Below are 26,774 nucleotides of genomic sequence, written 5' to 3' on the forward strand. Positions count from 1 at the left end.
GACACGATTCAGGTGGAACTGGTTCGATTCATGTCCATTCGGCTCCATTTGGCTCGAAGAGTGTCGATTCAGCTGGATTCGGCTCAATTGGGCTCCATTAGGCTCGATTTGCTGGATTTGGCTCCATTCAGCTCGATTCGGCCCTCTTCGGCCCTCTTCAGCACTATTCGGCTCTATTCGGCTCTTTTCTACTCTTTTCGACTCCATTCGATTGCGTTGCACAGCATTCTACTCCACTCAACACTATTTTACTCTACCCTACCCTAATTGACTGGAATTGGTTCGAGGGGATTCAACGCGATTTGCCTTGTTTCTTCTCCATTTGGCTCGATTCGACTCTATTCGACTCTGTTCTACTCTACACTATTCTGCTCTGCTCTAACCTTTTGGACTCGATTCTCTTGTATTCTTTTTATTCTCTTTTACTGTGTTCAATTCTCTTCTACTCTATTTTAACCAACCCTACTCTAATCTATTCCACTGGATTCGATTCCACGCATCTCCATGCGATTCGGCTCCAATCGGCTCCGTTGCACTCCATTCATCCCTCTTGGGCTCCAATCGGTTCGATTCAGTTCTAATCGGCTCCATTTCGCCCTGGTCAGCTCTATTCAGCTTGAATAGGCTCTATTCAACTCTATAGGGCTCTATGAGTCTAGTCGACTCTAGTATCTCTTTTCAACTCCATTCTACACCATTCTACTCCATCCGGCTGAATTCTTCTCTATTCTATTGTCTTGTACTCTACCCTTCTCTAGTCTATTCTAATCGATTCGATTGGATTGGACTTGAATGGATGGGATTCAATGCAATTCAACGGGATTCGACGCGATCCAGCATGATTCCGCGGGATTCGGCGCCATTCATCTTGATGTCTATCACGTTGGGTCTTTTGGGCTCTATTTTGCTCTAGTCGGCGATATTCAACTCTATTCTTCTAGACTCTGCACCACTCGACCCTATTCTATTCTTTCAGTTCTCTTCTAGCCTGTTCTGTTCTACTGCATTTTGGTCTAGCCTACCCTACTCTAACTTAGCCTACTGTAATCTCTTCTATACTATTCAACAGACTTGAACGGGATTCGACCTGATTCAGGTCATATCGGCTCGAATCAGCTCCTTTTTGTGCGAATTCAACTCGATTCGGTTGGACTTGGCCCTTTTCCTCTCTCTTCGGCTCTTTTCGGCAGGATTTGACTCTATTTGACTCTAGTCTACTCTTCTCTATTCTTTCTGTTCTATTCTAATCTATTCTTTTCTACCCTACCCTACCCTACCCTCATCTTACCTGCCCTACACTAAACTATTGGATTGGATTCGACACTTTTCAACGCGATTCGACATGATTCTTCTCGATTCACCTCGAATTTGGTGGATTCGGCTGCATTCAGCTCTCTTTGGCTCTATTCAACTCTATTGGACTCGATTCTACTGTACTCGTCTCTACTTCATTCTATTCGATTCTTTCTCTTGGGTTCTGTTCTGTTCTAGTCTAACCCCTCCTACTCTACCCTCCTCTACTCTAATCTAGTCCATTCGATTCAATGCCTTTCAAGGCGATTCCATGGGATTAGGCTTGAATTGGCTCGATTTAGCTCGATTTGGCTTGAATCGGGTCAATTTGGCTCGATTCTGCTCGATTCAGCATCATTAGGCTCGATCCAAACTTATCCGGCCCTGTTCAGCTCTATTCAACTCTTTTCTACTTTATTCGTCTCTATTTGGCTCCATCCGACTCCATGCCACACCATTCTACTCTGTTCGACTCCATTCTACACTATTCTATTCTCTTCTCCCCCACCCTACTCTAATCTGTTCGATTCATTGAGATTTGTCTCATTTCCTCTCCATTCGACTCGATTCAGCTCGAATTGGATCTATTCATCTCTATTCTGCACTACTCGACTCTGACTAGTCTACTCTACGCCACTCTACTCCATTCTACCCTTTGTATTCTCTTCTCTTCTACTCTATGCTTCTCTAGTCTATTCCTCTGTGCCCTACCCTATTGAATCCCAGCCTAACCTACACTACTCTAAGCTGTTCTATTGAATTCGATTGCATTCAATTCGATCCGATTGGACACAATTGGACGGGATTCGGTGAGATTTCATGAGATTCGATGGGTTTTGGTGGGATTGGTTGGACTTCGACGAGATTCGATGCAATAGGATGCGATTAGGTGCGATTTGGCTCGATCTAGCTTGGCTCATTTTCTTGGTCTCTATTTGGCTCGTTCCAGCTCCATTCGGCTCCATTCAGCTCGAATCTGGTTGATTTGACTTGATTGGGCTCGATTGCGCTCAATTGGGCTCGACTCAGCCCTAGATGTCCCTATTCGGTGCTATTCCGCTCTATTCAACTCTTTTCTAGTCTATTCATCTCGGTTTGACTGCATTTGACTCCATTCCACACCATTCTACACTCTTCTATTTGACAGAACCCTATCCCGCCCTAGTCTTTCCTCATCTAGTCTGCTCTTTTCGATTCTGTTGTATTGGATTCTCGTTTTCTCTTTTCTCTATTCCATTCTATGCTACTCTACCATACCCTACACGAAACTAACCTATCCTGACTTATCCTCTTCTATTCTATTGGATTCTGTTTTCTCTGTTCTACCGTATGCTACCCTACCTTATGAAACGCTACTGTACCATACCCTACTCCATCGGGGTACTCAAGAAGGGTACTAGTTTGGAAAAGGGACTACCTAAGGCAAGGGTACGAGTTCAGGCTACTAGTTAGGGCCACTGTACTAGTTAAGAGTACTAGTTAATGGACGGGTACTAGTTAAGGCTACTAGGAAGGCAAGGTACAAGTGAAGGCTACGACTTCAGGCAAGAGTATTAGTTTAGGCTACTAGATGACGCAAGGGTACAAGTTCATACTACTAAAGGCCAGGGTACTAGTTAAGGCAACTGGTAAAGGCAAGAGTAGTAGTTATGGGTAGCGATAAGGCCAGGGTACTAGTTAAGACTACTAGTTAATGACAGGGTACTAGTGGAGGCAAGGGTACTAGTGAGGGCCAGGGTACTAGTTAAGGCTGGGCTACTAGTCCATGCAAGGCCACTACTTAAGGGTACTAGTTAAGGTTTGGCTACTAGTTAGGAGTAGTAGTAAGGCAAGGGTAGACGTTAAGGCTGTTCCTTAAGGCAAGGCGACTAGTTAAGGGTACTAGTTACGACAAGGCTTCTAGTTCAGAATACTAGTTAGGGCCACTGTGCTAGTTAAGAGTACTAGTTAAGACTACTAGTAAGGCAAGGAACGAGTTAAGGCCACTACTTCAGGCAAGAGTGCTAGTTAAGTCTACTAGTCGATGCAAGGGTACATGTTAATACTACTGGCTAAGTCCAGGGTGCTAGTGAAGGCAACTGGTGAAGGCAAGGGTAGTAGTTATGGGTACTGATAAGGCCAGGCTACTAGTTAAGACTGCTAGTTAATGCAAGGGTACTAGTTAAGGGTACATGTTGAGGCAAGGGTAGCCATTAAGACTATTCCTTAAGGCAAGGCTCCTAGTTAAGGGTACTAGTTAGGACAAGGCTACCAGTTCAGGATACTAGTTAGGGGCACTGTACTAGTTACGAGTACTAGTAAAGGCACGGGTGCTAGTTAAGGCTGCTAGTTAAGGCAAGGTACAAATTAAGGCCCCTGCTTAAGGCAAGAGTACTAGCGAAGGCTACTAGTTGATGCAAGATTACAAGTGAATACTACTAGTTCAGGCCAGGGTACTAGTTAAGGCAACTGGTTACGGCAAGGGTAGTAGTTCTGGGTACTGATACGTTCAGGGTACTAGTTAAGACAACTGGTTAATGCGAGGGTACTAGTTAAGGGTACTACTTAAGGCTGCCAGTGAAGGCCAGGGTCTTAGTTCAGGCTACTGGAGAAGGCCAGGGTACTAGTGAAGGCAAGGCTACTAGTTAAGGGTACTAGTTCAGAGAAGGCTACTAGTTCAGGACACTAGTTAGGGGCACTGTGCTAGTTAAGAGTACTAGCTAAGGCACAAGTACTAGTTCAGGCCACTACTTAAGGCAAGAGTACTAGTTCAGGCTACTCTTTGATGCAAGTTTACAAGTTGATACTTCTAGTTAAGGCCAGGGTCCTAGTTAAGGCAACTGGTTAAGGCAAGGGTACTAGTAAAGGCAAGGCTACTAGTTCGGGGTAGTAGTTAAGGCTTGGCTACTAGTTAAGGGTACCAGTAAGGCAAGGGCAGACGTTCAGACGATTACTTAAAGCAAGGCTACTAGTTCAGGGGACTAATTCAGACAAGGCTACTAGGTCAGGCTACTCGTTATGGCCGCTGTACTAGTTAAGAGTGCTAGTTAAGGCACAGGTACTAGTTAAGGATACTAGTTAAGCAAGGTACAAGTGAAGGCTACGACTTCAGGCAAGACGACTAGTTTAGGCTACCAGTGGATTCAAGGGTACAAGTGAATACTACTAGTTAAGACCAGGGTACCAGTTAAGGCAGCTGGTTAAGGCCAGGGTAGGACTTATGGGGTCTGAGAAGGCCAGGTACTACTTAAGACTACTAGTTAATGCGAGGGCACTAGTTAAGGGTACTAGTTGAGGAAGGCTACGAGTGAAGGCCAGGGTACTAGTGAAGGCTACTGGTGAAGGCCAGGGTACTAGTTAAGGCAGGGCTACTAGTTCAGGGTACTAGTAAGGCAAGGGTAGACATGAAGACTATTACTTAAGGCAAGGCTACTAGTTAAGGGGAGTAGTTCAGACAAGGCTACTAGTTCAGGATACTAGTTAAGGCAAGGGGAGTAGTTCAGATTCAGAATTGAGGGTACTTGTCAAGGCAAGGCTACTCTTCAAGGCTAGTTGTCTAGCCTACTGATCTATACCACTAGTCTGACTAGTCCAGCTGTCTTGTCTAGGCTACTCCTCTAGACTTCTCTTGTCTACTCTACTCTAGTCTACTTTCGTCTACCCTAGTCTACCCAATCAAAAACCACCCTACCCGAACCTTTTCGAATCTATTCAATTGGATTCGATTCAAAGCATTTCAATGTGATGGGACGCGATGATGCTTGAATCGGCTCATTCGGCACCATTAGCTCGATTCAGCTCGATTTGGCTTGAATCGCTTCGATTCAGCTTGTTTCAACTCAATTCGACTTGGTTCAGCCTTATTCGGCTCGATTCGACTCTTTTCTACTCTAGTTTTCTCTATGCAACTCCATTCGACTCGATTCTACTCTATTCTGTTCTACCCTACCCTACCCTACTCTAATCTATTCTAATGGATTCGATTGGACGCTATTCGACGCGATTCATCACGTTTTGTTTCCATTGGGCTCGATTCGGCTAGAATTGGCTCTATTCAGCTCTATTCTGCACTATTTCACTCTGTTCGACTCTACTCTTCTCTCCTTTACTCTTCTCTGCTCTACCGTACTGTGCTATATTCTCTTCCTTCTATTATGTACTGTTCTAGTCTATTCTGTTCTACCCTCCCAGCCGCTCCCCTCCCCTTCTCTAATCTTTGATTCTGTTCGAGTCATCGCATTTTCACGCCATTCGACCCGATTAGGCTTGAATCAGATCAATTCCCTTCGAATCGGTTCGATTGGGCTCCATTTTGCTCCATTCAGCTCCAATGGCATCGATTCTGCTGCATTCTGCTCGATTAGGCCTTCTTTGGCCCTATTCGGCCCAACTATGCTCTATTCGACTCTTTTCTACTCTATTCGTCTCTAGTCGGCTCCATTCAGCTCTGTTTTCTCTATTCGTCTCTATTTGGCCTATTCGGCTCTATTCGACTCTATTCGAGTCTATTCGACCCTACTCTTTTCTACTCTATTCTATTCCTTCTATTCTGTTCTAATCTCTTCTGGTCTACTCTACTCTATTCTATTCCACCCTCCCCTCCCCTTCTCTAATCTAGACGTTTGGATTGGATTGGATGCATTGAACGGGATTCGACCTGATTAAGCTTGAATCAGCTCGATTCGATTCGATTTGGCTCTATTCGGCTCGTTTTGGCTTGAATTGCTTCGATTCTGCTCAATTCGGCCTCTTTCGGCCCTATTCTGCTCTATTCGACTCTTCTCTACTCTTTTCATCTCTATTTGACTCCATTCTACTCCATTCTATTTATTCCACACCATTCTACACTATTCTGCTCTACTCTATCCTACACCACTCTAATTTACTCGAATCGATTAGACGTGATTCCTCTCATTTCGACTCCATTCGGCTCTATTCAGCTGTATTCGAGTCTACCCTATTCTACACTAGCCTACTCTATCGTACTCTAGTCTACTCTTCTCTATTTTCTTTCTTCTTCCCATTCTGTTCTGTTCTAGTCTACTCTACCCTATGCTACCCAACTCTAATCTATTCTAATCCATTTGATTGGATTGGATTCAACCCCTTTGGACACGATTCGGCTCAGTTTGGCTCTATTTAGCTCTGTTCGAATCTATTCTACTCTACTCTGTTTCCCTCTACGCTACTCTAGCCTACTGTTTTCTGTATTCGTCCTGTACTGTTCTGTTCTCTTCTGTTTTATTCTGTGCCACTCTACTCTACTCTAGTCCACCCTGCCATACCCGAACCTCCCCTACTCTAATCTGTTCAATTCGATTCCATGAATTCGGACACGATTCAGGTGGAACTGGTTCGATTCATGTCCATTCGGCTCCATTTGGCTCGAAGAGTGTCGATTCAGCTGGATTCGGCTCAATTGGGCTCCATTAGGCTCGATTTGCTGGATTTGGCTCCATTCAGCTCGATTCGGCCCTCTTCGGCCCTCTTCAGCACTATTCGGCTCTATTCGGCTCTTTTCTACTCTTTTCGACTCCATTCGATTGCGTTGCACAGCATTCTACTCCACTCAACACTATTTTACTCTACCCTACCCTAATTGACTGGAATTGGTTCGAGGGGATTCAATGCGATTTGCCTTGTTTCTTCTCCATTTGGCTCGATTCGACTCTATTCGACTCTGTTCTACTCTACACTATTCTGCTCTGCTCTAACCTTTTGGACTCGATTCTCTTGTATTCTTTTTATTCTCTTTTACTGTGTTCAATTCTCTTCTACTCTATTTTAACCAACCCTACTCTAATCTATTCCACTGGATTCGATTCCACGCATCTCCATGCGATTCGGCTCCAATCGGCTCCGTTGCACTCCATTCATCCCTCTTGGGCTCCAATCGGTTCGATTCAGTTCTAATCGGCTCCATTTCGCCCTGGTCAGCTCTATTCAGCTTGAATAGGCTCTATTCAACTCTATAGGGCTCTATGAGTCTAGTCGACTCTAGTATCTCTTTTCAACTCCATTCTACACCATTCTACTCCATCCGGCTGAATTCTTCTCTATTCTATTGTCTTGTACTCTACCCTTCTCTAGTCTATTCTAATCGATTCGATTGGATTGGACTTGAATGGATGGGATTCAATGCAATTCAACGGGATTCGACGCGATCCAGCATGATTCCGCGGGATTCGGCGCCATTCATCTTGATGTCTATCACGTTGGGTCTTTTGGGCTCTATTTTGCTCTAGTCGGCGATATTCAACTCTATTCTTCTAGACTCTGCACCACTCGACCCTATTCTATTCTTTCAGTTCTCTTCTAGCCTGTTCTGTTCTACTGCATTTTGGTCTAGCCTACCCTACTCTAACTTAGCCTACTGTAATCTCTTCTATACTATTCAACAGACTTGAACGGGATTCGACCTGATTCAGGTCATATCGGCTCGAATCAGCTCCTTTTTGTGCGAATTCAACTCGATTCGGTTGGACTTGGCCCTTTTCCTCTCTCTTCGGCTCTTTTCGGCAGGATTTGACTCTATTTGACTCTAGTCTACTCTTCTCTATTCTTTCTGTTCTATTCTAATCTATTCTTTTCTACCCTACCCTACCCTACCCTCATCTTACCTGCCCTACACTAAACTATTGGATTGGATTCGACACTTTTCAACGCGATTCGACATGATTCTTCTCGATTCACCTCGAATTTGGTGGATTCGGCTGCATTCAGCTCTCTTTGGCTCTATTCAACTCTATTGGACTCGATTCTACTGTACTCGTCTCTACTTCATTCTATTCGATTCTTTCTCTTGGGTTCTGTTCTGTTCTAGTCTAACCCCTCCTACTCTACCCTCCTCTACTCTAATCTAGTCCATTCGATTCAATGCCTTTCAAGGCGATTCCATGGGATTAGGCTTGAATTGGCTCGATTTAGCTCGATTTGGCTTGAATCGGGTCAATTTGGCTCGATTCTGCTCGATTCAGCATCATTAGGCTCGATCCAAACTTATCCGGCCCTGTTCAGCTCTATTCAACTCTTTTCTACTTTATTCGTCTCTATTTGGCTCCATCCGACTCCATGCCACACCATTCTACTCTGTTCGACTCCATTCTACACTATTCTATTCTCTTCTCCCCCACCCTACTCTAATCTGTTCGATTCATTGAGATTTGTCTCATTTCCTCTCCATTCGACTCGATTCAGCTCGAATTGGATCTATTCATCTCTATTCTGCACTACTCGACTCTGACTAGTCTACTCTACGCCACTCTACTCCATTCTACCCTTTGTATTCTCTTCTCTTCTACTCTATGCTTCTCTAGTCTATTCCTCTGTGCCCTACCCTATTGAATCCCAGCCTAACCTACACTACTCTAAGCTGTTCTATTGAATTCGATTGCATTCAATTCGATCCGATTTGACACAATTGGACGGGATTCGGTGAGATTTCATGAGATTCGATGGGTTTTGGTGGGATTGGTTGGACTTCGACGAGATTCGATGCAATAGGATGCGATTAGGTGCGATTTGGCTCGATCTAGCTTGGCTCATTTTCTTGGTCTCTATTTGGCTCGTTCCAGCTCCATTCGGCTCCATTCAGCTCGAATCTGGTTGATTTGACTTGATTGGGCTCGATTGCGCTCAATTGGGCTCGACTCAGCCCTAGATGTCCCTATTCGGTGCTATTCCGCTCTATTCAACTCTTTTCTAGTCTATTCATCTCGGTTTGACTGCATTTGACTCCATTCCACACCATTCTACACTCTTCTATTTGACAGAACCCTATCCCGCCCTAGTCTTTCCTCATCTAGTCTGCTCTTTTCGATTCTGTTGTATTGGATTCTCGTTTTCTCTTTTCTCTATTCCATTCTATGCTACTCTACCATACCCTACACGAAACTAACCTATCCTGACTTATCCTCTTCTATTCTATTGGATTCTGTTTTCTCTGTTCTACCGTATGCTACCCTACCTTATGAAACGCTACTGTACCATACCCTACTCCATCGGGGTACTCAAGAAGGGTACTAGTTTGGAAAAGGGACTACCTAAGGCAAGGGTACGAGTTCAGGCTACTAGTTAGGGCCACTGTACTAGTTAAGAGTACTAGTTAATGGACGGGTACTAGTTAAGGCTACTAGGAAGGCAAGGTACAAGTGAAGGCTACGACTTCAGGCAAGAGTATTAGTTTAGGCTACTAGATGACGCAAGGGTACAAGTTCATACTACTAAAGGCCAGGGTACTAGTTAAGGCAACTGGTAAAGGCAAGAGTAGTAGTTATGGGTAGCGATAAGGCCAGGGTACTAGTTAAGACTACTAGTTAATGACAGGGTACTAGTGGAGGCAAGGGTACTAGTGAGGGCCAGGGTACTAGTTAAGGCTGGGCTACTAGTCCATGCAAGGCCACTACTTAAGGGTACTAGTTAAGGTTTGGCTACTAGTTAGGAGTAGTAGTAAGGCAAGGGTAGACGTTAAGGCTGTTCCTTAAGGCAAGGCGACTAGTTAAGGGTACTAGTTACGACAAGGCTTCTAGTTCAGAATACTAGTTAGGGCCACTGTGCTAGTTAAGAGTACTAGTTAAGACTACTAGTAAGGCAAGGAACGAGTTAAGGCCACTACTTCAGGCAAGAGTGCTAGTTAAGTCTACTAGTTGATGCAAGGGTACATGTTAATACTACTGGCTAAGTCCAGGGTGCTAGTGAAGGCAACTGGTGAAGGCAAGGGTAGTAGTTATGGGTACTGATAAGGCCAGGCTACTAGTTAAGACTGCTAGTTAATGCAAGGGTACTAGTTAAGGGTACATGTTGAGGCAAGGGTAGCCATTAAGACTATTCCTTAAGGCAAGGCTCCTAGTTAAGGGTACTAGTTAGGACAAGGCTACCAGTTCAGGATACTAGTTAGGGGCACTGTACTAGTTACGAGTACTAGTAAAGGCACGGGTGCTAGTTAAGGCTGCTAGTTAAGGCAAGGTACAAATTAAGGCCCCTGCTTAAGGCAAGAGTACTAGCGAAGGCTACTAGTTGATGCAAGATTACAAGTGAATACTACTAGTTCAGGCCAGGGTACTAGTTAAGGCAACTGGTTACGGCAAGGGTAGTAGTTCTGGGTACTGATACGTTCAGGGTACTAGTTAAGACAACTGGTTAATGCGAGGGTACTAGTTAAGGGTACTACTTAAGGCTGCCAGTGAAGGCCAGGGTCTTAGTTCAGGCTACTGGAGAAGGCCAGGGTACTAGTGAAGGCAAGGCTACTAGTTAAGGGTACTAGTTCAGAGAAGGCTACTAGTTCAGGACACTAGTTAGGGGCACTGTGCTAGTTAAGAGTACTAGCTAAGGCACAAGTACTAGTTCAGGCCACTACTTAAGGCAAGAGTACTAGTTCAGGCTACTCTTTGATGCAAGTTTACAAGTTGATACTTCTAGTTAAGGCCAGGGTCCTAGTTAAGGCAACTGGTTAAGGCAAGGGTACTAGTAAAGGCAAGGCTACTAGTTCGGGGTAGTAGTTAAGGCTTGGCTACTAGTTAAGGGTACCAGTAAGGCAAGGGCAGACGTTCAGACGATTACTTAAAGCAAGGCTACTAGTTCAGGGGACTAATTCAGACAAGGCTACTAGGTCAGGCTACTCGTTATGGCCGCTGTACTAGTTAAGAGTGCTAGTTAAGGCACAGGTACTAGTTAAGGATACTAGTTAAGCAAGGTACAAGTGAAGGCTACGACTTCAGGCAAGACGACTAGTTTAGGCTACCAGTGGATTCAAGGGTACAAGTGAATACTACTAGTTAAGACCAGGGTACCAGTTAAGGCAGCTGGTTAAGGCCAGGGTAGGACTTATGGGGTCTGAGAAGGCCAGGTACTACTTAAGACTACTAGTTAATGCGAGGGCACTAGTTAAGGGTACTAGTTGAGGAAGGCTACGAGTGAAGGCCAGGGTACTAGTGAAGGCTACTGGTGAAGGCCAGGGTACTAGTTAAGGCAGGGCTACTAGTTCAGGGTACTAGTAAGGCAAGGGTAGACATGAAGACTATTACTTAAGGCAAGGCTACTAGTTAAGGGGAGTAGTTCAGACAAGGCTACTAGTTCAGGATACTAGTTAAGGCAAGGGGAGTAGTTCAGATTCAGAATTGAGGGTACTTGTCAAGGCAAGGCTACTCTTCAAGGCTAGTTGTCTAGCCTACTGATCTATACCACTAGTCTGACTAGTCCAGCTGTCTTGTCTAGGCTACTCCTCTAGACTTCTCTTGTCTACTCTACTCTAGTCTACTTTCGTCTACCCTAGTCTACCCAATCAAAAACCACCCTACCCGAACCTTTTCGAATCTATTCAATTGGATTCGATTCAAAGCATTTCAATGTGATGGGACGCGATGATGCTTGAATCGGCTCATTCGGCACCATCAGCTCGATTCAGCTCGATTTGGCTTGAATCGCTTCGATTCAGCTTGTTTCAACTCAATTCGACTTGGTTCAGCCTTATTCGGCTCGATTCGACTCTTTTCTACTCTAGTTTTCTCTATGCAACTCCATTCGACTCGATTCTACTCTATTCTGTTCTACCCTACCCTACCCTACTCTAATCTATTCTAATGGATTCGATTGGACGCTATTCGACGCGATTCATCACGTTTTGTTTCCATTGGGCTCGATTCGGCTAGAATTGGCTCTATTCAGCTCTATTCTGCACTATTTCACTCTGTTCGACTCTACTCTTCTCTCCTTTACTCTTCTCTGCTCTACCGTACTGTGCTATATTCTCTTCCTTCTATTATGTACTGTTCTAGTCTATTCTGTTCTACCCTCCCAGCCGCTCCCCTCCCCTTCTCTAATCTTTGATTCTGTTCGAGTCATCGCATTTTCACGCCATTCGACCCGATTAGGCTTGAATCAGATCAATTCCCTTCGAATCGGTTCGATTGGGCTCCATTTTGCTCCATTCAGCTCCAATGGCATCGATTCTGCTGCATTCTGCTCGATTAGGCCTTCTTTGGCCCTATTCGGCCCAACTATGCTCTATTCGACTCTTTTCTACTCTATTCGTCTCTAGTCGGCTCCGTTCTAATCCATTCCACACCATTCTGCACTATTCTCCTCTACCCTTCCCTACCCTGATCTATTCTAATGGATTCGATTCGACCCGATTCGAAGCGATTCAACGCGATTCATCTTGTTTTGTCTCCATTCGCCTCAATTCGGCTATGTTCTGCACTATCTGACTCTTTTCTACTCTATTCTATTCTGCTGGATTCTTTCTCTTCTGTTCTGTTCTCTCCTATTCTGTTGGACTCTGTTCTATCCTACCCTACCCAACCCTACTGCACCCCACCCAAACCCACCCTACTTGAATCTGTTTCATTCAATTCGATTCACTTCGACGCGATTTGACAGGATTCGACGGGATTCGACCAGGTCCGAAGGCATTTGACGGGATTCAAAGAGATTAGACGAGATTCCACACGATTCAACGTGATTCAGCAGAATTCTAGGAGATTGGACGCAATTCGAAGTTATTGGACGTGATGGGACGTGATTCGTCGTGATTCGACGACATTCGATGCAATCCGATGCGATCCGAAGCGATTCGACCCGGTCCGACACAAAACGATGTGATTTGATGCGATTCGACGTGATTCGATGTGCTTCGACGCTATTCAGTGACAGTCGGCGTGATTCTGCTTGATTCAGCTCCATTAGGTGCGAATCGGCTCTATATGGCTCCTTTACGTCTCTATTCGGCTCCATTCAGCTCTGTTTTCTCTATTCGTCTCTATTTGGCCTATTCGGCTCTATTCGACTCTATTCGAGTCTATTCGACCCTACTCTTTTCTACTCTATTCTATTCCTTCTATTCTGTTCTAATCTCTTCTGGTCTACTCTACTCTATTCTATTCCACCCTCCCCTCCCCTTCTCTAATCTAGACGTTTGGATTGGATTGGATGCATTGAACGGGATTCGACCTGATTAAGCTTGAATCAGCTCGATTCGATTCGATTTGGCTCTATTCGGCTCGTTTTGGCTTGAATTGCTTCGATTCTGCTCAATTCGGCCTCTTTCGGCCCTATTCTGCTCTATTCGACTCTTCTCTACTCTTTTCATCTCTATTTGACTCCATTCTACTCCATTCTATTTATTCCACACCATTCTACACTATTCTGCTCTACTCTATCCTACACCACTCTAATTTACTCGAATCGATTAGACGTGATTCCTCTCATTTCGACTCCATTCGGCTCTATTCAGCTGTATTCGAGTCTACCCTATTCTACACTAGCCTACTCTATCGTACTCTAGTCTACTCTTCTCTATTTTCTTTCTTCTTCCCATTCTGTTCTGTTCTAGTCTACTCTACCCTATGCTACCCAACTCTAATCTATTCTAATCCATTTGATTGGATTGGATTCAACCCCTTTGGACACGATTCGGCTCAGTTTGGCTCTATTTAGCTCTGTTCGAATCTATTCTACTCTACTCTGTTTCCCTCTACGCTACTCTAGCCTACTGTTTTCTGTATTCGTCCTGTACTGTTCTGTTCTCTTCTGTTTTATTCTGTGCCACTCTACTCTACTCTAGTCCACCCTGCCATACCCGAACCTCCCCTACTCTAATCTGTTCAATTCGATTCCATGAATTCGGACACGATTCAGGTGGAACTGGTTCGATTCATGTCCATTCGGCTCCATTTGGCTCGAAGAGTGTCGATTCAGCTGGATTCGGCTCAATTGGGCTCCATTAGGCTCGATTTGCTGGATTTGGCTCCATTCAGCTCGATTCGGCCCTCTTCGGCCCTCTTCAGCACTATTCGGCTCTATTCGGCTCTTTTCTACTCTTTTCGACTCCATTCGATTGCGTTGCACAGCATTCTACTCCACTCAACACTATTTTACTCTACCCTACCCTAATTGACTGGAATTGGTTCGAGGGGATTCAACGCGATTTGCCTTGTTTCTTCTCCATTTGGCTCGATTCGACTCTATTCGACTCTGTTCTACTCTACACTATTCTGCTCTGCTCTAACCTTTTGGACTCGATTCTCTTGTATTCTTTTTATTCTCTTTTACTGTGTTCAATTCTCTTCTACTCTATTTTAACCAACCCTACTCTAATCTATTCCACTGGATTCGATTCCACGCATCTCCATGCGATTCGGCTCCAATCGGCTCCGTTGCACTCCATTCATCCCTCTTGGGCTCCAATCGGTTCGATTCAGTTCTAATCGGCTCCATTTCGCCCTGGTCAGCTCTATTCAGCTTGAATAGGCTCTATTCAACTCTATAGGGCTCTATGAGTCTAGTCGACTCTAGTATCTCTTTTCAACTCCATTCTACACCATTCTACTCCATCCGGCTGAATTCTTCTCTATTCTATTGTCTTGTACTCTACCCTTCTCTAGTCTATTCTAATCGATTCGATTGGATTGGACTTGAATGGATGGGATTCAATGCAATTCAACGGGATTCGACGCGATCCAGCATGATTCCGCGGGATTCGGCGCCATTCATCTTGATGTCTATCACGTTGGGTCTTTTGGGCTCTATTTTGCTCTAGTCGGCGATATTCAACTCTATTCTTCTAGACTCTGCACCACTCGACCCTATTCTATTCTTTCAGTTCTCTTCTAGCCTGTTCTGTTCTACTGCATTTTGGTCTAGCCTACCCTACTCTAACTTAGCCTACTGTAATCTCTTCTATACTATTCAACAGACTTGAACGGGATTCGACCTGATTCAGGTCATATCGGCTCGAATCAGCTCCTTTTTGTGCGAATTCAACTCGATTCGGTTGGACTTGGCCCTTTTCCTCTCTCTTCGGCTCTTTTCGGCAGGATTTGACTCTATTTGACTCTAGTCTACTCTTCTCTATTCTTTCTGTTCTATTCTAATCTATTCTTTTCTACTCTACCCTACCCTACCCTCATCTTACCTGCCCTACACTAAACTATTGGATTGGATTCGACACTTTTCAACGCGATTCGACATGATTCTTCTCGATTCACCTCGAATTTGGTGGATTCGGCTGCATTCAGCTCTCTTTGGCTCTATTCAACTCTATTGGACTCGATTCTACTGTACTCGTCTCTACTTCATTCTATTCGATTCTTTCTCTTGGGTTCTGTTCTGTTCTAGTCTAACCCCTCCTACTCTACCCTCCTCTACTCTAATCTAGTCCATTCGATTCAATGCCTTTCAAGGCGATTCCATGGGATTAGGCTTGAATTGGCTCGATTTAGCTCGATTTGGCTTGAATCGGGTCAATTTGGCTCGATTCTGCTCGATTCAGCATCATTAGGCTCGATCCAAACTTATCCGGCCCTGTTCAGCTCTATTCAACTCTTTTCTACTTTATTCGTCTCTATTTGGCTCCATCCGACTCCATGCCACACCATTCTACTCTGTTCGACTCCATTCTACACTATTCTATTCTCTTCTCCCCCACCCTACTCTAATCTGTTCGATTCATTGAGATTTGTCTCATTTCCTCTCCATTCGACTCGATTCAGCTCGAATTGGATCTATTCATCTCTATTCTGCACTACTCGACTCTGACTAGTCTACTCTACGCCACTCTACTCCATTCTACCCTTTGTATTCTCTTCTCTTCTACTCTATGCTTCTCTAGTCTATTCCTCTGTGCCCTACCCTATTGAATCCCAGCCTAACCTACACTACTCTAAGCTGTTCTATTGAATTCGATTGCATTCAATTCGATCCGATTGGACACAATTGGACGGGATTCGGTGAGATTTCATGAGATTCGATGGGTTTGGGTGGGATTGGTTGGACTTCGACGAGATTCGATGCAATAGGATGCGATTAGGTGCGATTTGGCTCGATCTAGCTTGGCTCATTTTCTTGGTCTCTATTCGGCTCGTTCCAGCTCCATTCGGCTCCATTCAGCTCGAATCTGGTTGATTTGACTTGATTGGGCTCGATTGCGCTCAATTGGGCTCGACTCAGCCCTAGATGTCCCTATTCGGTGCTATTCCGCTCTATTCAACTCTTTTCTAGTCTATTCATCTCGGTTTGACTGCATTTGACTCCATTCCACACCATTCTACACTCTTCTATTTGACAGAACCCTATCCCGCCCTAGTCTTTCCTCATCTAGTCTGCTCTTTTCGATTCTGTTGTATTGGATTCTCGTTTTCTCTTTTCTCTATTCCATTCTATGCTACTCTACCATACCCTACACGAAACTAACCTATCCTGACTTATCCTCTTCTATTCTATTGGATTCTGTTTTCTCTGTTCTACCGTATGCTACCCTACCTTATGAAACGCTACTGTACCATACCCTACTCCATCGGGGTACTCAAGAAGGGTACTAGTTTGGAAAAGGGACTACCTAAGGCAAGGGTACGAGTTCAGGCTACTAGTTAGGGCCACTGTACTAGTTAAGAGTACTAGTTAATGGACGGGTACTAGTTAAGGCTACTAGGAAGGCAAGGTACAAGTGAAGGCTACGACTTCAGGCAAGAGTATTAGTTTAGGCTACTAGATGACGCAAGGGTACAAGTTCATACTACTAAAGGCCAGGGTACTAGTTAAGGCAACTGGTAAAGGCAAGAGTAGTAGTTATGGGTAGCGATAAGGCCAGGGTACTAGTTAAGACTACTAGTTAATGACAGGGTACTAGTGGAGGCAAGGGTACTAGTGAGGGCCAGGGTACTAGTTAAGGCTGGGCTACTAGTCCATGCAAGGCCACTACTTAAGGGTACTAGTTAAGGTTTGGCTACTAGTTAGGAGTAGTAGTAAGGCAAGGGTAGACGTTAAGGCTGTTCCTTAAGGCAAGGCGACTAGTTAAGGGTACTAGTTACGACAAGGCTTCTAGTTCAGAATACTAGTTAGGGCCACTGTGCTAGTTAAGAGTACTAGTTAAGACTACTAGTAAGGCAAGGAACGAGTTAAGGCCACTACTTCAGGCAAGAGTGCTAGTTAAGTCTACTAGTCGATGCAAGGGTACATGTTAATACTACTGGCTAAGTCCAGGGTGCTAGTGAAGGCAACTGGTGAAGGCAAGGGTAGTAGTTATGGGTACTGATAAGGCCAGGCTACTAGTTAAGACTGCTAGTTAATGCAAGGGTACTAGTTAAGGGTACATGTTGAGGCAAGGGTAGCCATTAAGACTATTCCTTAAGGCAAGGCTCCTAGTTAAGGGTACTAGTTAGGACAAGGCTACCAGTTCAGGATACTAGTTAGGGGCACTGTACTAGTTACGAGTACTAGTAAAGGCACGGGTGCTAGTTAAGGCTGCTAGTTAAGGCAAGGTACAAATTAAGACCCCTGCTTAAGGCAAGAGTACTAGCGAAGGCTACTAGTTGATGCAAGATTACAAGTGAATACTACTAGTTCAGGCCAGGGTACTAGTTAAGGCAACTGGTTACGGCAAGGGTAGTAGTTCTGGGTACTGATACGGTCAGGGTACTAGTTAAGACAACTGGTTAATGCGAGGGTACTAGTTAAGGGTACTACTTAAGGCTGCCAGTGAAGGCCAGGGTCTTAGTTCAGGCTACTGGAGAAGGCCAGGGTACTAGTGAAGGCAAGGCTACTAGTTAAGGGTACTAGTTCAGAGAAGGCTACTAGTTCAGGACACTAGTTAGGGGCACTGTGCTAGTTAAGAGTACTAGCTAAGGCACAAGTACTAGTTCAGGCCACTACTTAAGGCAAGAGTACTAGTTCAGGCTACTCTTTGATGCAAGTTTACAAGTTGATACTTCTAGTTAAGGCCAGGGTCCTAGTTAAGGCAACTGGTTAAGGCAAGGGTACTAGTAAAGGCAAGGCTACTAGTTCGGGGTAGTAGTTAAGGCTTGGCTACTAGTTAAGGGTACCAGTAAGGCAAGGGCAGACGTTCAGACGATTACTTAAAGCAAGGCTACTAGTTCAGGGGACTAATTCAGACAAGGCTACTAGGTCAGGCTACTCGTTATGGCCGCTGTACTAGTTAAGAGTGCTAGTTAAGGCACAGGTACTAGTTAAGGATACTAGTTAAGCAAGGTACAAGTGAAGGCTACGACTTCAGGCAAGACGACTAGTTTAGGCTACCAGTGGATTCAAGGGTACAAGTGAATACTACTAGTTAAGACCAGGGTACCAGTTAAGGCAGCTGGTTAAGGCCAGGGTAGGACTTATGGGGTCTGAGAAGGCCAGGTACTACTTAAGACTACTAGTTAATGCGAGGGCACTAGTTAAGGGTACTAGTTGAGGAAGGCTACGAGTGAAGGCCAGGGTACTAGTGAAGGCTACTGGTGAAGGCCAGGGTACTAGTTAAGGCAGGGCTACTAGTTCAGGTTACTAGTAAGGCAAGGGTAGACATGAAGACTATTACTTAAGGCAAGGCTACTAGTTAAGGGGAGTAGTTCAGACAAGGCTACTAGTTCAGGATACTAGTTAAGGCAAGGGGAGTAGTTCAGATTCAGAATTGAGGGTACTTGTCAAGGCAAGGCTACTCTTCAAGGCTAGTTGTCTAGCCTACTGATCTATACCACTAGTCTGACTAGTCCAGCTGTCTTGTCTAGGCTACTCCTCTAGACTTCTCTTGTCTACTCTACTCTAGTCTACTTTCGTCTACCCTAGTCTACCCAATCAAAAACCACCCTACCCGAACCTTTTCGAATCTATTCAATTGGATTCGATTCAAAGCATTTCAATGTGATGGGACGCGATGATGCTTGAATCGGCTCATTCGGCACCATCAGCTCGATTCAGCTCGATTTGGCTTGAATCGCTTCGATTCAGCTTGTTTCAACTCAATTCGACTTGGTTCAGCCTTATTCGGCTCGATTCGACTCTTTTCTACTCTAGTTTTCTCTATGCAACTCCATTCGACTCGATTCTACTCTATTCTGTTCTACCCTACCCTACCCTACTCTAATCTATTCTAATGGATTCGATTGGACGCTATTCGACGCGATTCATCACGTTTTGTTTCCATTGGGCTCGATTCGGCTAGAATTGGCTCTATTCAGCTCTATTCTGCACTATTTCACTCTGTTCGACTCTACTCTTCTCTCCTTTACTCTTCTCTGCTCTACCGTACTGTGCTATATTCTCTTCCTTCTATTATGTACTGTTCTAGTCTATTCTGTTCTACCCTCCCAGCCGCTCCCCTCCCCTTCTCTAATCTTTGATTCTGTTCGAGTCATCGCATTTTCACGCCATTCGACCCGATTAGGCTTGAATCAGATCAATTCCCTTCGAATCGGTTCGATTGGGCTCCATTTTGCTCCATTCAGCTCCAATGGCATCGATTCTGCTGCATTCTGCTCGATTAGGCCTTCTTTGGCCCTATTCGGCCCAACTATGCTCTATTCGACTCTTTTCTACTCTATTCGTCTCTAGTCGGCTCCGTTCTAATCCATTCCACACCATTCTGCACTATTCTCCTCTACCCTTCCCTACCCTGATCTATTCTAATGGATTCGATTCGACCCGATTCGAAGCGATTCAACGCGATTCATCTTGTTTTGTCTCCATTCGCCTCAATTCGGCTATGTTCTGCACTATCTGACTCTTTTCTACTCTATTCTATTCTGCTGGATTCTTTCTCTTCTGTTCTGTTCTCTCCTATTCTGTTGGACTCTGTTCTATCCTACCCTACCCAACCCTACTGCACCCCACCCAAACCCACCCTACTTGAATCTGTTTCATTCAATTCGATTCACTTCGACGCGATTTGACAGGATTCGACGGGATTCGACCAGGTCCGAAGGCATTTGACGGGATTCAAAGAGATTAGACGAGATTCCACACGATTCAACGTGATTCAGCAGAATTCTAGGAGATTGGACGCAATTCGAAGTTATTGGACGTGATGGGACGTGATTCGTCGTGATTCGACGACATTCGATGCAATCCGATGCGATCCGAAGCGATTCGACCCGGTCCGACACAAAACGATGTGATTTGATGCGATTCGACGTGATTCGATGTGCTTCGACGCTATTCAGTGACAGTCGGCGTGATTCTGCTTGATTCAGCTCCATTAGGTGCGAATCGGCTCTATATGGCTCCTTTACGTCTCTATTCGGCTCCATTCAGCTCTGTTTTCTCTATTCGTCTCTATTTGGCCTATTCGGCTCTATTCGACTCTATTCGAGTCTATTCGACCCTACTCTTTTCTACTCTATTCTATTCCTTCTATTCTGTTCTAATCTCTTCTGGTCTACTCTACTCTATTCTATTCCACCCTCCCCTCCCCTTCTCTAATCTAGACGTTTGGATTGGATTGGATGCATTGAACGGGATTCGACCTGATTAAGCTTGAATCAGCTCGATTCGATTCGATTTGGCTCTATTCGGCTCGTTTTGGCTTGAATTGCTTCGATTCTGCTCAATTCGGCCTCTTTCGGCCCTATTCTGCTCTATTCGACTCTTCTCTACTCTTTTCGTCTCTATTTGACTCCATTCTACTCCATTCTATTTATTCCACACCATTCTACACTATTCTGCTCTACTCTATCCTACACCACTCTAATTTACTCGAATCGATTAGACGTGATTCCTCTCATTTCGACTCCATTCGGCTCTATTCAGCTGTATTCGAGTCTACCCTATTCTACACTAGCCTACTCTATCGTACTCTAGTCTACTCTTCTCTATTTTCTTTCTTCTTCCCATTCTGTTCTGTTCTAGTCTACTCTACCCTATGCTACCCAACTCTAATCTATTCTAATCCATTTGATTGGATTGGATTCAACCCCTTTGGACACGATTCGGCTCAGTTTGGCTCTATTTAGCTCTGTTCGAATCTATTCTACTCTACTCTGTTTCCCTCTACGCTACTCTAGCCTACTGTTTTCTGTATTCGTCCTGTACTGTTCTGTTCTCTTCTGTTTTATTCTGTGCCACTCTACTCTACTCTAGTCCACCCTGCCATACCCGAACCTCCCCTACTCTAATCTGTTCAATTCGATTCCATGAATTCGGACACGATTCAGGTGGAACTGGTTCGATTCATGTCCATTCGGCTCCATTTGGCTCGAAGAGTGTCGATTCAGCTGGATTCGGCTCAGTTGGGCTCCATTAGGCTCGATTTGCTGGATTTGGCTCCATTCAGCTCGATTCGGCCCTCTTCGGCCCTCTTCAGCACTATTCGGCTCTATTCGGCTCTTTTCTACTCTTTTCGACTCCATTCGATTGCGTTGCACAGCATTCTACTCCACTCAACACTATTTTACTCTACCCTACCCTAATTGACTGGAATTGGTTCGAGGGGATTCAACGCGATTTGCCTTGTTTCTTCTCCATTTGGCTCGATTCGACTCTATTCGACTCTGTTCTACTCTACACTATTCTGCTCTGCTCTAACCTTTTGGACTCGATTCTCTTGTATTCTTTTTATTCTCTTTTACTGTGTTCAATTCTCTTCTACTCTATTTTAACCAACCCTACTCTAATCTATTCCACTGGATTCGATTCCACGCATCTCCATGCGATTCGGCTCCAATCGGCTCCGTTGCACTCCATTCATCCCTCTTGGGCTCCAATCGGTTCGATTCAGTTCTAATCGGCTCCATTTCGCCCTGGTCAGCTCTATTCAGCTTGAATAGGCTCTATTCAACTCTATAGGGCTCTATGAGTCTAGTCGACTCTAGTATCTCTTTTCAACTCCATTCTACACCATTCTACTCCATCCGGCTGAATTCTTCTCTATTCTATTGTCTTGTACTCTACCCTTCTCTAGTCTATTCTAATCGATTCGATTGGATTGGACTTGAATGGATGGGATTCAATGCAATTCAACGGGATTCGACGCGATCCAGCATGATTCCGCGGGATTCGGCGCCATTCATCTTGATGTCTATCACGTTGGGTCTTTTGGGCTCTATTTTGCTCTAGTCGGCGATATTCAACTCTATTCTTCTAGACTCTGCACCACTCGACCCTATTCTATTCTTTCAGTTCTCTTCTAGCCTGTTCTGTTCTACTGCATTTTGGTCTAGCCTACCCTACTCTAACTTAGCCTACTGTAATCTCTTCTATACTATTCAACAGACTTGAACGGGATTCGACCTGATTCAGGTCATATCGGCTCGAATCAGCTCCTTTTTGTGCGAATTCAACTCGATTCGGTTGGACTTGGCCCTTTTCCTCTCTCTTCGGCTCTTTTCGGCAGGATTTGACTCTATTTGACTCTAGTCTACTCTTCTCTATTCTTTCTGTTCTATTCTAATCTATTCTTTTCTACCCTACCCTACCCTACCCTCATCTTACCTGCCCTACACTAAACTATTGGATTGGATTCGACACTTTTCAACGCGATTCGACATGATTCTTCTCGATTCACCTCGAATTTGGTGGATTCGGCTGCATTCAGCTCTCTTTGGCTCTATTCAACTCTATTGGACTCGATTCTACTGTACTCGTCTCTACTTCATTCTATTCGATTCTTTCTCTTGGGTTCTGTTCTGTTCTAGTCTAACCCCTCCTACTCTACCCTCCTCTACTCTAATCTAGTCCATTCGATTCAATGCCTTTCAAGGCGATTCCATGGGATTAGGCTTGAATTGGCTCGATTTAGCTCGATTTGGCTTGAATCGGGTCAATTTGGCTCGATTCTGCTCGATTCAGCATCATTAGGCTCGATCCAAACTTATCCGGCCCTGTTCAGCTCTATTCAACTCTTTTCTACTTTATTCGTCTCTATTTGGCTCCATCCGACTCCATGCCACACCATTCTACTCTGTTCGACTCCATTCTACACTATTCTATTCTCTTCTCCCCCACCCTACTCTAATCTGTTCGATTCATTGAGATTTGTCTCATTTCCTCTCCATTCGACTCGATTCAGCTCGAATTGGATCTATTCATCTCTATTCTGCACTACTCGACTCTGACTAGTCTACTCTACGCCACTCTACTCCATTCTACCCTTTGTATTCTCTTCTCTTCTACTCTATGCTTCTCTAGTCTATTCCTCTGTGCCCTACCCTATTGAATCCCAGCCTAACCTACACTACTCTAAGCTGTTCTATTGAATTCGATTGCATTCAATTCGATCCGATTGGACACAATTGGACGGGATTCGGTGAGATTTCATGAGATTCGATGGGTTTGGGTGGGATTGGTTGGACTTCGACGAGATTCGATGCAATAGGATGCGATTAGGTGCGATTTGGCTCGATCTAGCTTGGCTCATTTTCTTGGTCTCTATTCGGCTCGTTCCAGCTCCATTCGGCTCCATTCAGCTCGAATCTGGTTGATTTGACTTGATTGGGCTCGATTGCGCTCAATTGGGCTCGACTCAGCCCTAGATGTCCCTATTCGGTGCTATTCCGCTCTATTCAACTCTTTTCTAGTCTATTCATCTCGGTTTGACTGCATTTGACTCCATTCCACACCATTCTACACTCTTCTATTTGACAGAACCCTATCCCGCCCTAGTCTTTCCTCATCTAGTCTGCTCTTTTCGATTCTGTTGTATTGGATTCTCGTTTTCTCTTTTCTCTATTCCATTCTATGCTACTCTACCATACCCTACACGAAACTAACCTATCCTGACTTATCCTCTTCTATTCTATTGGATTCTGTTTTCTCTGTTCTACCGTATGCTACCCTACCTTATGAAACGCTACTGTACCATACCCTACTCCATCGGGGTACTCAAGAAGGGTACTAGTTTGGAAAAGGGACTACCTAAGGCAAGGGTACGAGTTCAGGCTACTAGTTAGGGCCACTGTACTAGTTAAGAGTACTAGTTAATGGACGGGTACTAGTTAAGGCTACTAGGAAGGCAAGGTACAAGTGAAGGCTACGACTTCAGGCAAGAGTATTAGTTTAGGCTACTAGATGACGCAAGGGTACAAGTTCATACTACTAAAGGCCAGGGTACTAGTTAAGGCAACTGGTAAAGGCAAGAGTAGTAGTTATGGGTAGCGATAAGGCCAGGGTACTAGTTAAGACTACTAGTTAATGACAGGGTACTAGTGGAGGCAAGGGTACTAGTGAGGGCCAGGGTACTAGTTAAGGCTGGGCTACTAGTCCATGCAAGGCCACTACTTAAGGGTACTAGTTAAGGTTTGGCTACTAGTTAGGAGTAGTAGTAAGGCAAGGGTAGACGTTAAGGCTGTTCCTTAAGGCAAGGCGACTAGTTAAGGGTACTAGTTACGACAAGGCTTCTAGTTCAGAATACTAGTTAGGGCCACTGTGCTAGTTAAGAGTACTAGTTAAGACTACTAGTAAGGCAAGGAACGAGTTAAGGCCACTACTTCAGGCAAGAGTGCTAGTTAAGTCTACTAGTCGATGCAAGGGTACATGTTAATACTACTGGCTAAGTCCAGGGTGCTAGTGAAGGCAACTGGTGAAGGCAAGGGTAGTAGTTATGGGTACTGATAAGGCCAGGCTACTAGTTAAGACTGCTAGTTAATGCAAGGGTACTAGTTAAGGGTACATGTTGAGGCAAGGGTAGCCATTAAGACTATTCCTTAAGGCAAGGCTCCTAGTTAAGGGTACTAGTTAGGACAAGGCTACCAGTTCAGGATACTAGTTAGGGGCACTGTACTAGTTACGAGTACTAGTAAAGGCACGGGTGCTAGTTAAGGCTGCTAGTTAAGGCAAGGTACAAATTAAGACCCCTGCTTAAGGCAAGAGTACTAGCGAAGGCTACTAGTTGATGCAAGATTACAAGTGAATACTACTAGTTCAGGCCAGGGTACTAGTTAAGGCAACTGGTTACGGCAAGGGTAGTAGTTCTGGGTACTGATACGGTCAGGGTACTAGTTAAGACAACTGGTTAATGCGAGGGTACTAGTTAAGGGTACTACTTAAGGCTGCCAGTGAAGGCCAGGGTCTTAGTTCAGGCTACTGGAGAAGGCCAGGGTACTAGTGAAGGCAAGGCTACTAGTTAAGGGTACTAGTTCAGAGAAGGCTACTAGTTCAGGACACTAGTTAGGGGCACTGTGCTAGTTAAGAGTACTAGCTAAGGCACAAGTACTAGTTCAGGCCACTACTTAAGGCAAGAGTACTAGTTCAGGCTACTCTTTGATGCAAGTTTACAAGTTGATACTTCTAGTTAAGGCCAGGGTCCTAGTTAAGGCAACTGGTTAAGGCAAGGGTACTAGTAAAGGCAAGGCTACTAGTTCGGGGTAGTAGTTAAGGCTTGGCTACTAGTTAAGGGTACCAGTAAGGCAAGGGCAGACGTTCAGACGATTACTTAAAGCAAGGCTACTAGTTCAGGGGACTAATTCAGACAAGGCTACTAGGTCAGGCTACTCGTTATGGCCGCTGTACTAGTTAAGAGTGCTAGTTAAGGCACAGGTACTAGTTAAGGATACTAGTTAAGCAAGGTACAAGTGAAGGCTACGACTTCAGGCAAGACGACTAGTTTAGGCTACCAGTGGATTCAAGGGTACAAGTGAATACTACTAGTTAAGACCAGGGTACCAGTTAAGGCAGCTGGTTAAGGCCAGGGTAGGACTTATGGGGTCTGAGAAGGCCAGGTACTACTTAAGACTACTAGTTAATGCGAGGGCACTAGTTAAGGGTACTAGTTGAGGAAGGCTACGAGTGAAGGCCAGGGTACTAGTGAAGGCTACTGGTGAAGGCCAGGGTACTAGTTAAGGCAGGGCTACTAGTTCAGGTTACTAGTAAGGCAAGGGTAGACATGAAGACTATTACTTAAGGCAAGGCTACTAGTTAAGGGGAGTAGTTCAGACAAGGCTACTAGTTCAGGATACTAGTTAAGGCAAGGGGAGTAGTTCAGATTCAGAATTGAGGGTACTTGTCAAGGCAAGGCTACTCTTCAAGGCTAGTTGTCTAGCCTACTGATCTATACCACTAGTCTGACTAGTCCAGCTGTCTTGTCTAGGCTACTCCTCTAGACTTCTCTTGTCTACTCTACTCTAGTCTACTTTCGTCTACCCTAGTCTACCCAATCAAAAACCACCCTACCCGAACCTTTTCGAATCTATTCAATTGGATTCGATTCAAAGCATTTCAATGTGATGGGACGCGATGATGCTTGAATCGGCTCATTCGGCACCATCAGCTCGATTCAGCTCGATTTGGCTTGAATCGCTTCGATTCAGCTTGTTTCAACTCAATTCGACTTGGTTCAGCCTTATTCGGCTCGATTCGACTCTTTTCTACTCTAGTTTTCTCTATGCAACTCCATTCGACTCGATTCTACTCTATTCTGTTCTACCCTACCCTACCCTACTCTAATCTATTCTAATGGATTCGATTGGACGCTATTCGACGCGATTCATCACGTTTTGTTTCCATTGGGCTCGATTCGGCTAGAATTGGCTCTATTCAGCTCTATTCTGCACTATTTCACTCTGTTCGACTCTACTCTTCTCTCCTTTACTCTTCTCTGCTCTACCGTACTGTGCTATATTCTCTTCCTTCTATTATGTACTGTTCTAGTCTATTCTGTTCTACCCTCCCAGCCGCTCCCCTCCCCTTCTCTAATCTTTGATTCTGTTCGAGTCATCGCATTTTCACGCCATTCGACCCGATTAGGCTTGAATCAGATCAATTCCCTTCGAATCGGTTCGATTGGGCTCCATTTTGCTCCA

Source organism: Elephas maximus, chromosome 5, assembly GCF_024166365.1.
Source record: "Elephas maximus indicus isolate mEleMax1 chromosome 5, mEleMax1 primary haplotype, whole genome shotgun sequence".
Classification (NCBI taxonomy): domain Eukaryota; kingdom Metazoa; phylum Chordata; class Mammalia; order Proboscidea; family Elephantidae; genus Elephas; species Elephas maximus.